Raw genomic sequence first — 16,124 nt, forward strand, 5'->3', positions numbered from 1 at the left:
GTTAGGGAATTTAACATCTACTCTGTTAGCCAAACGGCTATCAAGGCCTTGAGCTCAACAACAGTGCGATCGAGGGTGGTCTGGGAGTGCCTGACCTCGCTTGCGATTGCATCGAATTATTTTACAATTAAGATTATCTGGGTCCCGGGCCATAGTGATATCCCGGGTAACTGTCAAGCGGATCTCTTAGCCCGCATCGGTACAACTGAAGATGGCTGTAGGGATTTCGGGATCCCGCTGGCCACCTGTGGATTGTTCCTCCATAGCTGGGCCTCGAGTCAGCTCAGCAAACGTTGGGCGGACACCACGTCTTGCAGGGTAGCAAGATCTTTCTGGCCAAAAGTGGATGGCAGGGGGTCTGGTGAAATAATTGGGTTCACTGAGGCTCACCTATCAATGGTCATTGGGGTTTTGTCAGGGCACTGTCCCATGCGGTACGTCTCAATATACTGGAAACTCCATGCTGCTGCATCTGTATGGAGGATGATGAGGTGGAATCACCAAATCACTTTATGCTTGATTGCCCAGCTTTTGCCAGAACTAGGAGAAATTACTTCGGTCGCGACTCACTTGGATCTCCCGAGGATTTATCCAAAGTTGAGATCGGTATCATTCGGAGCTTTATCGTTGCTACCCAACGATTTTCTAAGTAGCTAGATCTAAGTCACCGTTATTTTTGGTGTATGTGGTATCACAACGGACCTTCGTGTTGTCCAAGTGAGCTATCCTTATCAGGGCAGCTACCACCTAACCTATCCTATCCTATCCTATCTGAATTTCATTTAATTTTTTCTGAAATACATCTGAGCTCCTCTGAATAACATTTGAGGTTTTCTGAAATACTACTTGAAAATGTGTAGAAAGTTCTAAAATCTAATTGTACTGTTATATACCCTCTGCGGATTAGTGCTTAGAATATATCTTTTGCGTTAGATTTTTCCCACATGGTAAGGTTTACAATAATTTTGGAACGATTTTCCATCATCTTTTGTCAATTTTCGTTTAGATACAAAACCGACTTTGGTATTGTGCCATCTTCAAAGTCCAATTTCGTTCTGTTTAGAATATAGCCATGGCATCCAAATTACCAGGGAGCGCAATCCGGAGAAATGTAATGTAATGTATTTATTTATTTATTACGGCTTTCCTAAGCCTAACTTAAATCTATTTTACATGTTTATAATTGTCTTCTGGACTATGCAATCTAGAATAGTTACATCTATGTCCTACCTTGGAGTACTATGGATGGGAGACTTCCAGATCATGCGAACAAAGCGTTGCGATTATGTAGTATGTAGGCATTTTACGCATGTTAGTAAAGCGCGAAGGCAACATCTGCACGGCGATGCACTGAGTTAATCGAGTGATGCGTTTCAGTATGTGCTTCGGCAACCTTTTTTGTATGCGCACAAGAGCTTGGAAGTCTTGGCGCTACACAGCAGTATAGTTTCGCTGCACTTCTATCGATGCTATGGAAGTCCGCCTGTCCAGCACTAAATTGGTAGTGTTCTGCAATAATTGTACAATTTTTGTTTAAATTTATTGGAATGACATGATATAATATCAATCGGTAGTTCATTATATGATTTAAGACCTTTATAATACAGATTACATTTGTCTGCTTCAGTTTTATAAGCCGGCAGATTAAAATCATTTTTATTACGAGTATTTACAGAGTGCACATCTTTTACATATTTTATATTAGTCCTCAAATACGCAGGCAAAGTTCCTTCTATTATGTTTTTAATAAATTTTATGGTATAATAAAAAAGTTGCTGTCTAATGCTAAGCCAACTAAGAGAGCATAGCATGTCTCTGGTAGGTGTGTCATACCGTTTTTTGAGAATGAATCTCATAGCGCGGTTCTGTTGCTTTTGTAGCTTGTATATCTGACTATCTCGCAAGATGAAAAATATAGTTGGGCAATAAATAAAATTAGGTTCGATTATAGATCTGTAGACGATGATTTTATACCTTCTATTTCATTTCATTTCATTTCATTTCATTTCATTTATTTATTACGGCAAAAAAGCCTAATTCATAAATTAAATTATATTACAATTTACTATCTTATTGCTAAGGCTTTACAATATTCATAAAGTTTTGCTTTAAAAGCCCCGATTTCATTACAACTTTTTATATCTATAGGGAGTTCATTGAAACTTTTTAGACCTTTATAAAAAATATTTTGCTGATCTATTTCAGTTCTGAATAAAGGCAGTTTGAAATTGTGTTTATTCCTTGTATTAATGTTATGTGTTTGCTTAACTAATACTACGTTTTTACTTAGATATTCAGGTACATTTTCACTTTTAATATTAAATATAAACTTCATAGCGTGAAAAAAAATCTTTTGCTTTACACTTAACCAGTTCAAACTTCTCAGCATATCAGCCGTACGAGTATCTCTAGGTTTTTTAAGAATAAATCTCATACATCTGTTTTGCATCTTTTGAAGTTTATCTATTTCTTTGTCTGACACAATGAATAGAATAGATGGGCAGTTTACAAAGTGCGGTTCTATAATGGACTTATATATAATTATTTTGTACTTTTTTTGAATATATTTGGATGTTCTCTGCATAACCCCAATTTTTTTCGCAATTTTCTGGACTGTGTAGTTTATATGTTCTTCAAACTTGAGTTTGTTATCAATTATAATTCCCAAATATTTTATACTGTCAACTTTTTGTATGCTTTCATCATTTATTTTTAAACCAATAAATATTTGCAGGTTCGTTGTGTAAAATATAACTTTTTCGCTATTTTTCCTACCGTATAATCCACGTGCTCGTTGAAATTCAGCTTATCATCTATTTTTATTCCCAAGTATTTTATAATGCTGACTTTTTCAATTAGTTCGTTATTTATATTTAAGTTTTGTAGCTCATTGTTTTGAAAATTGCGTCTAGATATAACTATAAATTTCGTTTTATTGACATTCACTTTTAGTCTGTTTACGCATAACCAACCATATACGCTGTTAAGATCTTTGTTCGGCCTGAGTGCGTCGTAAACCGGCAGTGGGTAGGCGCACAAGGGTCGATCTTGGAGTGGATGGTGCGCTCAAAGGAAATAAATAAGAACACAAAGAGGAATTTCCTCGTTATAATAGTGTTTTATTAAGAGTGTTAGGAAATTATATACAAGGATACAATATTACCTTTGAATGTAAAACTGATGACGGTGATACTCGGCGATGTGTGCTGGTTGGCGGTCGATCGAAAAAGAGGCCGGTTATCCCGTTGAGGACAACCGCTAAGCCACGAAAAAGTCCTCTGGTATTAAGGAGGGGAAAAAAAGCCACACACACAACAACCCCTACATATACGTGCATGGGTGCTGACAACCCGCACACACACGTGCATGCGTATGAAGCGCATGCATGTGCATGCATGCACACAAATGCGGCGTGAGTGTGGGTGGCTGGAAATCTTATTAAAACGTTAGGGAGGGGCGCCGTCAATCAAGTAAAAGTTAGGCCTTGGGCCTAAACATGCCGCCCCCCTTGCGGTACGCAACATCACAGTCCGCCAAGGATCACCGACCGTGAAGAAGAGAAGAAAAAAAATAAAAAAACTTATAACTAATTATATCTAACTTAACATAAATGCCGGTCAGGCCGCCGGCTTGGCGGCACGCAAGATGGTCTGCGCAATGGGTGAGCTTGGTTGCTGATGCCTCTGTCATTCGGCACTTTTCCCGTTATGATTCAAGGCCTAAGCCAGGTTTGCCTAGAGCTAGGGATTGCGAAAAGAGGTAAGAAGATATACGTGTTCATATTTCTTGCCGTTTATTACAAATTCATTGGAAATTCTATGCTTGTGAATGTCGTATGAAGAAAATTCAATAAAAAATAACTTATTGTAATGATACAAGATTTTAAACGCACACCTCCTGCGACTGTGTACAACAGAAATTCAATAAAATAAAAAGGATAAAAAGTGTAAAAATTCATGTTTCGGTCATTACCGAACATCTTGCTGTTAGGCCTTCGCTGTGCCCGAGAGTACCCAACCGAAGATGGTACTCTGAGCTAACAAAGGGCCAAACGTGGTGGGCAGAATCCCTGGGAGTATTATCTCGGCATATACATCTGTTCCCAGGACGAGGCGGATCGGGGCGGATGAGTAGAACTGCGGATCCGCCAGACGAAGATGTGCGTACGGGGCTGCGATGGCACTGTCGATGCTGGTTGTGGGTGTCGTGCGCCGAAAATTCGCTACGACCGCAGCATGGGTCGCAATCCTTCTGTTCTGTCCGTGTCTTCCTCGGATACGCAGCAGACATCCTGCTTGCCCGCCAATGTTGCTGGTAGGAAGTTGGAGCTCCTCCGAAATCACTGTGGTGGGGGAGCATCCGTCGATTAAGGCGCGAACGAGGTGTAGCCGCCCCCTGCTTCTATTTTCACGACCGCGGTGGGGGTGATCGCTACCGTCGGTATCATGGTGGCGGTGGCAGCTGAATGCGGGGCTAGGAGCCCTGCCCGGAAGGCGGACACGGTAGTGAGCTGCAGCGAGTTGGATCCATGACTGCGATCTCGTGGTTGATGATGGGTGTGATATCTTTGTTGCAGGCGAAGAGGCCTTGTCTCCGCTCTGCGATCGCGCGGTGGTTGTCTTCGTTGAGAGTCCTTAGTTTGCCGGCGAAGAGACCGAGTCTCCGCTCGGCCGTCACGAACATGGCGCTGGACTGTAGATGTGTTGTGCTGGAGCCGCTTCCTTTCATGCTGCAAAAGCGGTCTAAACGATTTGGCTGCTGGTGTTGTGTTCGGGCGAAGAGACCGAGTCTCCGCTCCGGTTCGGTGGATTCGAGCTGGACGAAGAGGCCCAGTCTCCGTTCCAGCATCTGACGCATATAACGATATGGAGTCGTCAGTCCGCTCACGGGGTGATTCCAGCTCCTCCTCAACTTGTACACTCCATGGCTTGGAGCGAGCTTCGTGGAGTAGCTGTTCCTCTTCATCAATCGAGGAGATGTGAAGCATCGTGTGATGTTTTTCGCCGCATTTTTTACATCGGCCTTGGCTTGGGCACGCGTTCGAGCGGTGGTCTAGAGCCAAGCAATTTCCACAGCAGCTCCCGCGGATCGCTAAGTAAAGACGCTCCTCGGGTTTTTTGGCCCGAAAGATGGGGCACAGGCGTATGGGATGTTGCTTAAAACAAGCGCGGCATTCCGACGTATAACGCATGACGTTCTTGGCAGCGCTTCGTTGCATAGCGGCAAAGCGACCCATTTTTCTGAAAGAAATGCAATATGTTTGACTGGGTCGAGTCATTCTCGAAAATGCGGGGGCGAGTGGTCCCTAGGTGTATTATTGGGGATTTGGGAAATTTTATTAGCGCGCGCATAAGGGGAAACATCTGTCGCTGCATAAAAAAAATATTCATATGTGGCGTGCATTATATGCATGGCCTCTTTCCCCGCACGTTATGTGCCTGGGTCTTTAGTGCCTTATGTTGTTTATTTTGTGTCACCCGGTAGCGTTTTAGTTGGCCACGGGCACACTAGTGCTGCAGAAAAAGAGCATTTACGATTTTTCGGTTCGCACATTCTGGTGCCGAACCGGGTAGAAAGTGTATAGCGTGGGTTCTTTTGAGTCGCTGTTATTTGTGTTGTTGGTGCTAAAACCCAACAACTTCCCTGCCCGCCACAAAAAAAATGTTTGGACAGCAAAATTGTATGCGATGTAAAGAAAAAATAAAAAAAATGTTCGTTTTGGATGAGGAGAATCATTTGTAGAATGTATCATTTTCCTCTTTTTGTATTACCTTTCGGTAATTTATGAGAGTTGTTTATTCAGTTTTCCCCAAGTACGCTTCTAGTCCGGTTTAATTGATGGCCTTTAGCAAATGGCACGGTTCCCGAAGGATATTTGGCTCCGGTACCGATTTTTCGAAAACGGGTTCTTCGGTACCCGTTTGCATCATTTTATGCATCCCTAATATAATGTAGATTTAAAACTCGGCATGTATGTACATACGTTGGTATAAGTATATGGGCAGTCAGTGCCCGTACTTTACCGCATTGGTAGTTTGACATACCTTTTTGACCCATTTTTCATTTTCTACTACTTCTGCTACCAACACTTAGATTCTACCAATATTTCAGTATTTTCGCACTGAAAACGCATACTGCGATAATTTTAAAGTATTGAATTGCAGAGCCCACCCAACTAACATTAGGAGGCGATACTGACCAAATCAGTAAATTTTGAAAAAAAAAGAGAACTTAAACAGGAAATAAATTTTGAGTAGAGAAATATATTGACTGAGTACGCGAATATTCTCTGCGCTATTTTTCTCAGTTTGTTTCTCTTTTGAATAATTTGAACGACAATAGGAAGTTTTACGTAAACGATAACATGCTGAAATTGGTTATTTTTCGGCGGTAATTTTGGTACCTTGGAAAATTGTTGTGGTAGGTAGACGTTTTGGGATGTGATTTATTTTGTGATTTGTTTGTTTTACGATAAATTGGGAATTTTTTGGTACCAATATAAACCGTAGTTATCGTTTTCACGAAACTTCTACTACCATTTTCCGTCTCCCAACATTTTGCCTTTAAAAAGGTCCGTGCACTGGTAAATATTTACCAGCAGCAAAGACAAACATATTGTGCACATTCATACACACCCGAGTATGGAATGTTAAATTCCTATGAATTGAAACAACGGGAAATGTATACAGTGATTTTCCGTTCTTTCATTTCATTTTTTACTACGGCGTGGCCTGTAGTAGTAAGTCATAAAGGAAAAATTAACATTGCTTGAGATCGTTTAAAAATTATGGGCAAGCCAGGAAGCATGTGAATCATCGCCGCGATCAGCGTTGGGCTGATAAAGATTACGAAAAGGCGCATCCTTTTGATGGAGCATCTCATGCCAAAAGCATCGTACTCGAAAAAGTTGGTGTTGAAGCCAAAACAGCATAACTCTGCCATTTGTAAGTGCGTGAGGGTTCCACTTATCAAGAATGGTAAGAAAATGACTGCATTGTTGATTTAAAAATTTTATTTTTCACATTACTTGCAAACATTAGCAGGAGAAAACTTAACGGCAACCGCAACACATCAGAGTACTTCAGATATATATTTAGGGCGCTTGGCAGCATCACTGGAGCTGCTGCTACCCCAACACCACCACCACAACCGTTGTTATTACCACCCAGTATATATATTCATCACCCGTTTTCTTATTGCCAGTATGATCTGTTGGCATCTCCTCCTAAATAATATCCGGATGCAGTGTCTCCACTTTTTGTTGATGATGATGCTGTTGTTGTTGTTTCTGCTGATGCTGCTGAGCGCCAGCTGCCAATGCGGGATTACGTTTTAGTGCCATCAATGCACCAACAACATTTCCACTGCTATTATTACTGCTTATAATGCCACTGTCATAATGTTGTTGTTGTTGTTGTTAAGGTGTTGATGGTGCTGTCCACCGGACATAGCTGAATTTTGATTTGAAACATAGTATGGGCTACCGCTGCTTTTGTATTGATTGTGAGAATTGTTTGCCGTCGGTTGATGCACATTCTGAGTAGTGTTGTTGTACATAAGATCACCATCAGCAGCACGCTGCTCAATTGACATGCCCGGCGATCCAGGAGCCGATTGTAAAACGAAATCCTGCAATGGTAAACTCTCACGAGAGTTATCCATGTGACTCGGTGAGACTGGTGCCGAACGTGGCATGCCATACGGTGGACGAAAGCCCTGACTGCTGCGTTGACGACGCTTCTTATAGCTATGATCAATAAATTTTGCGCCACTATCGGGATCAATGCGCCAAAAGCTACATTTGCCCGGTTCATCTTAATGCGTCATTGACAAAATCATTAAACTGCTGCAATTGAATTCCGAAGGCGGAATTCAATGTATCCAAATGAAATAAACCCACATTTGTTTCGGGTTCTGGACGAAATTACAATCTTGTGCCAATACCAACACAAGCAGCTAAATCTGGCTTTTTATATACAACAGCATGCTCGCCATGTAAAATAACTTTACCAGGTGCAATAATTTCAAACTGTTTCATTGTTGGGTCGTGCTTAAATAATTCACTTAAGTCAAACAAGCAAAAAGGTTGCTCGGTGATATTCGGTTATTTGCTAATTCTCGTGCTACATACAATATACATACGTTAAGAATAAGCTCCTTTGTGCATATATAGCGATCGCAAACAACTGGCTTGTTACTTCAGACACCAACAATCCAATACTGTTTTTCAACACACTACGGGGATCGGGTTCGCCACGTTACGATTTTGATTGGATTGTGTTAAGCAAAAGCAGTGTATTCATAAATTGTATGTTAATTAGGTTACCTGTTGACTTTTGGTTTGCAGATCGGTTATCACTACTGTACAAATATATGCATAAATACAAAAGCTTCTATTTTATATGAAGGCTTCTAAATTGGTTACTCTCTTTTAAATTTAAGCTACTCCAACCCTGTTGCACATGCGTATTTTATTGCGCATTTGATTTTTGTCATAGATATACATAAGGTATGTGTAGGTGTGCATGCAGCAGCTAGTAAACTTTCATTTTTCAGTAGCCGAGAGCTTACAGTAACGATATCTATCTGCAGATATACAGCTCTTTGTTACCACTGTTTCAGCCTTTTAAATTTAGCTGCTGCTTTTGTATTGTATTATTATTATTGTGATGTTTGTGACACCTTTTCCCACTCTTCGGGTGTATATGATTTCTGTGAGAATGCGTGAATTTCTTTTAACTCCCCAGCAAGCGTACTTTTCACTAAGCGGTGTTTCTGTAGCAAAGTCTTACCACGACTTACCAACTTACTTACCAATTGGTGATAGATATGGGCTCTTTTGCTCCCTTTTCGGTAGGGATGCGTAATGTACGATGAAGTTTATTGAGTACACCATTCGGTATACTAACATGTTTCGTTAATGATGGACGTCAAATTTTGAAAGAAGTTCTTAGGTTGTGATTTATTTATTGGGTATTTAATATTTTAAAAAGCTGGTGGTGGCCTAATTGTTGCTGTCGTTGTTAAATATGCTGATAATATATTAAAAGGTTTTGCCACATCATTCGCAATTGTTATATCGTGTGTAGCTTCACTATATATTTTTGATTTTAAATTTAACGTTAAGTTTTGCTGGAGGAGCAGGTTAAGTGATTGCATTAATATTCTTATGGTTATGATCCTAAAAAATCTGGACAAACAAATTCAACAACGACAGCTCCACAAAGGTCGCAGGCCCTTTTAGAGGCTGAGGAAAGCCTCTTGCCTAGGGTTTAAAATAATGGGAGTTTAGTGACACCGTGGGCCAGAGTATGAAGTCGAATATTTTATAAGGTTTTCTTATTTAATAGCGCAAATGTTAATGAAATGCAATTTCGAGTAATCACTGTTCGTTATTAAGAGCCGTTTGCTAAGAAATAATTTTGGCAATTCAAAGGTATCCTATTAGCCGTATGCGGTCAAATTTTATAGTGGAAACCATGAAAACAATCCAAATCTTAAAATTGTGCATGAATACTCTCTCGTGAAATGCGCAATTATAGACATAAATAATGTAAGGCACGATAACCTCGGAAGAGATTCTAAGCCGAGCTTCTCTCTCTAAATTTGTGTCGTGCTCCTCTTCTTTTGAGCCGACTCTGAACAGCATCTGCAAGGCAGATGAGCCCTTTTTGAGCGCTTCTCATGGCAGAATTACGCGCGGAGCGCTGCCGAGGGACGACCCCGCTTAGAAAACTTTTCTTCTAATTGAAAAAACTTGTTGTTGCAATGATCATTAGCAGTTAATGATTCACTAAGTGCAATAGTGAGTTTATCATATCGATTGCAGCATATGTCACTGCCAAACCTTTACGGCGTAGAGCGGTTACAATTTTAGGGCCAATAATTTCGCGGAAGCCTGGTAAAGTTGAAAATGCGGCATATTCAACTACTCGCAAGTAAATGTCTAAATGCATGAAAGAATTGCTTCAATTTCAAGAATAGTCAAGTGTGCTGTTGAATCCAATGGATCTAAGGAGCACGGCGTAACTTCAAACATTGTGGGTATATTGGAAGTTTTATTGGGTGCCGCCGAAACAACGTCTTAGTGTGGCAGCAACAGCTGTAACCAGTCTCAGTGAGTGGGTGAGTTTGATTCAATTACTAGAGCTTTGTTCTTCGATGTGCAATCTGGACGGGTTACTTATACGAAGTAGGGAACCGGGGAATAATTCAATCCCCTTCAATGAAATGGTAGTAGACAAGTATCTTTGGTAGTTATAAATTTGATTTTGACAAAAGAGTCAAGCTTTTGTGCGGTCCTGTTACACAGAGAGTATTCACCCCTTTTAATCTGAAATTTCGGAAAGTTCTTGTCCGTCAAGTATTCATGGAAGCGTTCGAGGGGTTAGTGTTCCGGCTCGAGAATGTGCAAACCCACATGACTCCTTATCGATTCACAAAACATCGACCAGAAAATTAAGCCTCTCTTCCTAAACCTGTTGGCATTTATAAGTTTATTATTATTATATTTTGTAAAGGGATATGAATACATATTTAAATATGGCTGTCCCTATTCCTTGGACAAAAACTTTCGTTGGCCTCATGCCTTTGGCTGAGTGCATCTGCTTTCTGGGGCAGACCGTGGGTCTGTATTAGGGTTCTGGTATCCTCGCTGGGGGAAGCGAGTGACTGTGGGAAATTTAAAATATACAAAAGGCCGAAAGCCCTTAGATTCTGTGGCAGATCGGTTCGCCCTTCTGCGGTAGGCTTTTATGATGTCCTCGTTATGGGATAACGAGTGAGTGGGGTGGTTTCTGGTGTCCTCGCTCGGGGAGAGCGGGTGAATTGTGGGTTTGATTTTGAAAATGAAAAATAATTGTTTTGTGGCAGATGGGGATCTGCATTAGGGTGGTTGATTGGCCTCGGTGGGCGAGCGCCGGGTTTTGAAATTTTGAAAATTTAAAAAAAGATTATGGGCCGAGTGCCTTTGTTTTCTGTGGCAGACCGAGGGTCTGCGTAAAGGCTTTTCTCGTTATGGAGGAACGAGTGAGTGGGATATTTTTTTTGTTAAGCGAAGCTTTTGGTCCTCGCACAATCTATCTCCGTGGGAAGAAGGATCAGTTTGACCAAAGGTCGTCTGACTTGACCCTTCTCGGTTATGAGGTCGACTACACGTACTCGGTTATCTTCTCCGGGGTGTACGTCGACGACTCTACCTAGCCTCCACTCGTTGGGAGATAAGTTGTCCTCTTTGAGGACAGCGAGATGTCCCACTTTTATAATTTCTTTGGGATACTTCCACTTCACTCTTTTTTGAAGTTCGGATAGATATTCCACCTTCCATCGTTTGCAGAAAGTGTGATGGAGGGCTTTGAGTTTCTGCCATCGATTGATCATCGAGGCAGAGCTCTCACTGGAATCTGGTTCTGGTGGAGCCAGCAGGTGGCTGCCGGTTAGGAAATGTCCTGGGGTTAGTGGTTCCAGATCCGTTGGGTCATTTGACCCCGGACTGAGAGGGCGCGAGTTGAGGCACGCCTCAATCCGGCACAAAAGTGTTTGGAACTCCTCCATAGTATATTTGTGGGGAGAAGCGATCTTTTTGAAGTGGCTTTTGAAGCTCTTCACTCCCGCTTCCCACAAGCCGCCCATATGTGGAGCGCCAGCGGGAATAAAATGCCAAGTTAATGCTTGATGGCTATACTTGGAGACTGTTTTGTCTCGGCTTTCTGCCAGGAAGGCTTTGAATTCCGATCGTAGAGATCTGGAAGCTGAGACAAAGTTCGTACCATTGTCGGAGTAGATGTTCTTCGGACATCCTCTTCTCGCGATTAAACGTGAAAAGGCCGCGAGGAAGCCTGGGGTACTAAGGTCACTAGTGGCTTCTAAATGGATGGCCTTAGTGGAAAAACAGACGAAAAGGCATACGTAGCCTTTTGACAGTCGACATTCCCTACCGCGGTAGCTTTTGATGTCGAAAGGCCCTGCAAAGTCTACCCCGGTATTGGTGAACGCGCGGGTAAAAGTAGTCCGCTCGCAGGGAAGGGTCCCCATAAGTTGGGACTGTGCCTGCTTTCGGTGAATAATGCAGGTTTTGCAATTGTGGATGATGGCTCTGATCATGGTATTGACATTCGGTATCCAGTATTGGGTTCGGATGAGACGGAGCATGAGCTGGTTCTCGCCATGAAGGGAGTCATGATGAGCTATCATAACTGTCAGGCGAGACAGCCTGCAATTGTAAGGCAAGATGATCGGATGACGCTCGTTGTATGACATGTCTTTTGACGCCCCTAGACGCCCCCCTGTTCTAATAATATCATCTTTGTCGATGTATGGGTTGAGTGACAGGATTTCACTCTTCCGATCAATAGGTTCCATATTCTTTAATTTTAAATATTCGGTCCCGTAAAATTGTTTCTGGCAGACTCGTATTAATGCTTGAGTCGTTGCCTTAATCTCATCGGCTGAGATTATGCACGACTTTTCTTGGAACACTGCTTTGGTTTTAGGATGCGTTCTTTTATAGAATCTCCTAACATAAGATAAGACTCTCAAAGCTCGTGGCAAATCTGAAAATCGTTCAAGAATATCTGTATGATCTACCCTTGTCGTGGCATACGATTGTGCCCTCTTTTCCTCAACGGACGTGTTGTAATCGGCATCTTGTGCTGGCCAGTGAGAATTGTCTTCTTGTAGCCAAGAAGGACCCTGCCACCACAACGAATTGTTGACCAAATCTGACGCTAGTTGTCCTCTGCTCCCTAAATCCGCTGGGTTAGATTCCGAGTCAACGTGAAGCCAGTCCTTGTTACCGACCATATCGAGGATCTTGGTGATTCGATGTGCGACGAAGGTTGACCAAGTACAGGGCGGCTTGCGTATCCATGCCAGTACGATGGTTGAATCCGTCCAGAGGTGAACTTTTACTGGTCCCAAATGAATATTTCGGAATATTGATTCCATGATTTCTGCGAGCAGCACGGCGCCGCAAAGTTTTGAACGTGGTAGTGAGACGGTTTTCACTGGGGCTACTCGGGTTTTGGCTAGTAAGAGATTTGTGAAAATTTTATCGTCCCTTTTTACGCGCATGTAGATTGCTGCTGCATATGCCTTTTCCGATGCATCGCAAAAACCATGTATTTCGATGTCGTCCTCGGGCGTAAAATTTACCCATCGCGGTATCCTAATGTTATCTATTTCGTTATAGTGTTGGGTGAAATTTTCCCACCGTTCTAAGGTAGTTGGGGAGACAGGTTCATCCCATCCGGTGCCCTCTAACCAGATGTTCTGCATTAGTATTTTTGCTACTATGACCATTGGTGCAAGCCAGCCTAAGGGGTCGAAAAGTTTGGCTATAGCGGATAGTATTGCGCGTTTGGTGATGTTCTCGCCATTCTCTAAAACTCCTGCGGTGAAGTAAAACATGTCTGAATGCGCGTTCCATCGTATTCCGAGTGCCTTCACCGAGCTAGCCTCTTCAAACGCTAGGAAGTCCTCGCTGAGCAAATCCGTTTTGGGGATGTCCTGAAGGATTTCCTCACAATTGGATGTCCACTTGCGCAATGGAAAGCCAGCTGAGTGTAATGCTTCGCGAATCTCGTTCCTTGCTTTGATAGTTGACGCTATTGTATGCCCTCCAGATAAAACGTCGTCGACATACATACTTTCTCGTAATATACCCGATGCTATTGGGTGCGTGTTTTCTACATCATCAGCCAATTGTAGAAGTGACCGTATCGCGAGGTAGGGGGCGCAGTTTACACCAAAGGTAACAGTCTTCAGTTCGTAAAGACTGATGGGTTCGTTGGGGGATGTTCGATGAACAATTCTTTGAAATTTGGCGTGATTATCGGTCACCCAGATTTGCCTATACATCTTTTCTATGTCACTATTAAAGACAAAGCGGTACAGTCTCCAACGTAGAATTAAAATAGGCAAGTCTGCTTGGAGTACTGGACCTGGGTGGAGTATGTCGTTTAGACTAATGCCATTTGCTGTCGGGCTTGACGCGTTGAAGACGACGCGCACTTTGGTAGTGGTACTTTCCGCTTTTACAACGGCGGGGTGGGGCAGGAAATAACTATCGGAATCGTCGGATGGAATATTGTTTTTGATTTTTCTCATATGTCCAAGCGTTTCGTATTCAGATAACACCCGAACATATTCTTTCCCTAACTCTTGGTTTTTCAGTAATCGCCCCTCATTTCTGAAGAATTGTGAACATGCGCACTTTAGGGACGGTCCTAATTTAATATTCTCAGGGTAATCCTGCCTGAATGGTAGCGAAACTGTATACCTCCCATTTTCATCCCGTTTTGTCGTTTCCTTAAACAGTTGTTCACAATATCTTTCTTCTTCATTAAGCATTTTATTTTTGGGAACATTTTCTATCTCCCAGAAAGCTTTTAATTGGTTGTCCAATGCAACCTCGTTATAAAATGACATGATGCTCTTCGTTGGACTCGATGCGTCGATGCGACCGGTTAGTATCCAACCGAACACTGTCTCTTGGGCCAAAAGTGTATTTAGTACATTCTTTTTCAGACCGCTCAGTATAATTTGGGGATATATGTCTCCTCCAAGTATGAGGTCTACGTCTTCGTTGATGTAGAACCTCTTGTCTGCCAACACCAAGTCTGGGAATGCCTGCATAGTCATGGCGTTGATATGGCAGGATGGAATATTCACAGTGAGTTTGGTTAGGACTAGAACGGGTGTAGTCAGGCTGAAGCAGGCATCCACTGGTGAACGTAATTCAATTTTGGATGCCTCTTTCACCTGAGCTGACACCGCATTTGTGATGCCTGAAACTTGGGCATGCATTTTCCTCGCTGGCAAATTGATTCTGCGTTTCAGTCTTTCAGTTATAAAGGAACATTCAGACCCTGAATCAATTAATGCCCGCGCGGAGAAGTCGGTACCATTATGGTGAATGTGTACGCGAGCAGTTCCTAATAGCACACCTGTGCTGGAATTCGTATGACAGGATGTTACATTTTTGTTCCCGTTTGAACCTGGTTTTTCTGATTCCTGTCTCGCTAATGCCTGTCTAGAAGTAGAGGGCCTATTATCGTAGGAGTGTTGGGGCGGGTTGTAGGTGGTGTTTTTCTGTAGGGTATCCGCATGCAGGAGCGTATGGTGACGAGAGTGGCACGTATTGCAGTTGTAGGAACTGGTGCATCTGGTCACTGTGTGTCCTGGGGATAGACAATTCAGACAACCACTTGTAGATTTTATGAATTTAATCCTTTCTGGAGGGGTTAACTCGCAAAAGCGTGAACAGTTTCGTAATCTGTGCTCTGCGGACTTGCACATTTTACACATTGCCTTTGACGTCGGTCTGGATACCTTTGTTTGAAAGGCACCAAGTCTTTTCGTAGGGGGTTCTGTTGACTGTCGCGACGCGTTTAGTTTTTGCACTTTCGAAGTGGCATGCCCTGTAAAACCAGACACTGTCTCAAGTGTCTGAAACCGATTAGACAGGAATTTATCCATATCCTCCCACTTGGATATGTCCATTTTATGATCTATACTTTGCTCCCATAGAGCCAACGTGCTCTCTGGTAGCTTGGTTGAGCAGAGATAAGTCAGGATTGCATCCCAATTGGAAGTGTCAATTTTGTGGCATTTGAGGGACGAAATACAATTATTTATATCATTTTGCAGCTTTTTTATTGAACTGCCACACTCACTTTCTACCTTTTTTAAGTTAAATAAAATTTGTAGTTGTGTGTTAACTAAGATACGTTTGTTTTCGTATCTTTCACACAAGTTTTTCCAGGCCATCTCGAAACCTTCATTTGTGAGAGGGCATTTTTTAACGATATCTTTTGCTTCGCCCTGCGTTTTGTTGTTGAGATGGAATAACTTTTCCACCCCTTTCAAACTAGAATTGTTTATATATATTGCCGTGAAAAGGTCGCGGAAAGTTGACCAAGACAGATAATCCCCTTTAAAAACTTCCGTATCGCAAGCAGGGAGGCGAATTTTATGCCCATGAGGTTCTTGCTCAGGGTTGACGTTCTTTTCATCCTTCTTATATTTTTCTGCCTCAGCAGATATAGACGCTGAACATCGCACGTAGATTGCGTATGCTGCCTTTTGCTTTTTTCTGATCGCCATAACGTCATCCGCTGACACCT

This window comes from Eurosta solidaginis, chromosome 2, assembly GCF_040869045.1.
Source record: "Eurosta solidaginis isolate ZX-2024a chromosome 2, ASM4086904v1, whole genome shotgun sequence".
NCBI lineage: Eukaryota > Metazoa > Arthropoda > Insecta > Diptera > Tephritidae > Eurosta > Eurosta solidaginis.